Source organism: Tupaia chinensis, unplaced genomic scaffold (assembly GCF_000334495.1).
Source record: "Tupaia chinensis unplaced genomic scaffold, TupChi_1.0 Scaffold000074_1, whole genome shotgun sequence".
Taxonomy (NCBI): domain Eukaryota; kingdom Metazoa; phylum Chordata; class Mammalia; order Scandentia; family Tupaiidae; genus Tupaia; species Tupaia belangeri.
The window spans coordinates 5637668-5640334 of record NW_006159534.1 but is presented as its reverse complement, the minus strand read 5'-3'; positions in this window follow the sequence as shown (position 1 = coordinate 5640334).

Below are 2667 nucleotides of genomic sequence, written 5' to 3'. Positions count from 1 at the left end.
GCACCTAAATATGTGAAGGAAAGACTGCTGGAGCTAAAAGGAGAGATAGGGAGAAACACTATAATTGTTAGAAATCGCAACACCCTATTATCTTCTTTAGACAGATCTTCTTGGCAAAAAATAAATAGATACAGGGCCTAAATGATACTATAAATGAAATGCCCTTGATAAATATCTATAGAACTTCCCACCCTAAGTCCACAAAATACACATTTTTCTCACCTTGTCATAGAACCTTTTCAAAGATTGACCATATGTTAGGGCACAAATCAAGCCTTTACAGATTCAAAGGCATAGAAAATACATCCAGCATCTTCTCTGACCATGATGAAATTAAACTCAAGATTAATTTCAAGAAACACCCTCGAAAATACACAAACACATGGAAACTGAACAACTTACTTCTGAATGACTTCTTAACTACTGAAGAAATTAAGTCTGAAATAAAAAAATTTATGGCAACAAATAAGTACGCAAATTTCCATAATCTATGGGACATGACAAAAGCAGTCATAAGAGGGAAATTCATAGCAATAAGTGCACATAAGAAAAGGATGGGAATATGGCAAATAGATAACCTAACATCATGCCTCAGGGAATTGGAAAAACAACAAAAAGCCAAAAAAATGCCAGGCAAAAAGAAATAATAAAGGTTTGAGAAGAAATAAATGAAATAGAAAACAAACAAACCATACAGAAAATAAATGAAAGCAAAAGCTGGTTCTTCAAAAAGATAAACAAAATCGATACATCACTAGAGAGACCTATTAAAAGAGAAGGGAACCAGATAAATCAATTACGGGATGAAACAGGCAATATTACAACAAACACAGTAGAAATACAGAAATATCATTAGACGATACTATGAGTGACTATAGGACAACAAACAAGATAACTTGGAGGAGATGGACAAATTCCTGGATGGATATAACCTACCAAGATTGAATCAGGAAAGCACAGAAAACCTGAATAGACCCATAACAAGCCAGGAAATTGAATCAGTAATAAATAACCTCCCAACAAAGAAAAGCCCAGTTCCAGATGGCATCACTTCTGAATTCTGCAAAACCTTTAAAGAAGAGTTAATCCCTATCCTACTCAAATTATTTCTAAAGGTTCAAAAGGAGGGAAACCTTCCAAATTTATTTTATGAAGCCTCCATCTCCTCATTCCCAAAACAGAAAAGGACAAGACAAAAAAGGAAAACTACCAACCAATATCTTTGAATATAGATGCAAAAATTTTCAGCAAGATACTTGCAAATTGTATCCAACAACACATAACAAAAATTATTTATTATGACCAGGTAGGCTTTATCTCAGGGATGCAAGGTTGCTTAAACATATTCAAGACCATAAATGTAATGCACCATATTAATAGAAAGAAAGATGAAAACCATATCATTTCAATTGATGCAGAGAAAGCATTTGACAAAATACAACATCCTTTCATGGTTAGGACCCTCAGTAAGATTGGTATAGAAGGGTAATTTCTCAACACAATAAAAGCCATCTATGAAAAATTTACAACTAACATTATACTGAATGGGGAAAAGCTAAAAGCTTTTCCACTAAAATCTGGAACTAGGCAAGGCTGCCCACTTTCTCCATTGCTCTTAAATATAGTGCTGGAAGTCTTAGCTAATGCAATCAGAAAAAAGAACAATATAAAAGGCATGTGAATAGGCAAAGAAGAGTTGAAAATATCTTTATTCACAGATGACATGATGGTATATTTAGAAGACCCAAAGGTCACTATGAAAAAACTTCTTGAAGTAATAAGTGAATATAGTAAAGGGGCAGGATACAAAATCAACATCCAAAAATCTATAGCATTTCTATATATGAATGACAAGTTGAACGAAGTACAGCTGAAGAAAGGAATCCTTTTCACCATAGCCACAAAATGTATAAGATACCGAGGGATAAACCTAACTAAGGAAGTCAAAGACCTTTATAAAGAAAACTATGAAAATCTTTAAAAAGATATTGAAAGAGACATTAAAAAGTGAAAGGACATCCCATGTTCCTGGATTGGAAGAATTACATAATCAAAATGGCAATTCTACCCAAATTAATCTACATTTTTAATGCAATTCCAACCAAAATACCAGAAATATTCTTCACAGTTCTAGAAAAGACAATCAGAGAATTTGTCTGAAATCATAAAAGACCTCGTATTGCCAAAGCAATCCTGCACAAGAAAAGTGGAGTTGGAGGCATATCACCCTCTGATCCCAAGATGTACTATAACACAGTGATCATCAAAACAGTATGATATTGGCACAAAAATAGATATGTGAACAATGGAATAGAATAGAGAACCCAGAAATGACTGTTTGGCTGTAACCTCCAAAGCTTACAGCCAACTAATTCTTGACAAACAATACCAGTCAATCCATTGGGCAAAGGAAAACCTCTTTAGTAAATGGTGCTGGAAAAACTGGGTATCCACCTGCAGAAAGATGAAACTGAACCTTCATCTTTCACCATCAACAAAATTCAACTCAAAACAGATCAAAGATCTGAACCTAAGACCTCAAACAATAAAACTACTGGTGGAAAATGCTGGGGAAACTCTGGGAGACATTGGAGTAGGCAAAGACTTCTTAAATAAGACTCCCAAAGCACAGGCAATAATCCCTAAAATAGACAAGTGGGACTATAT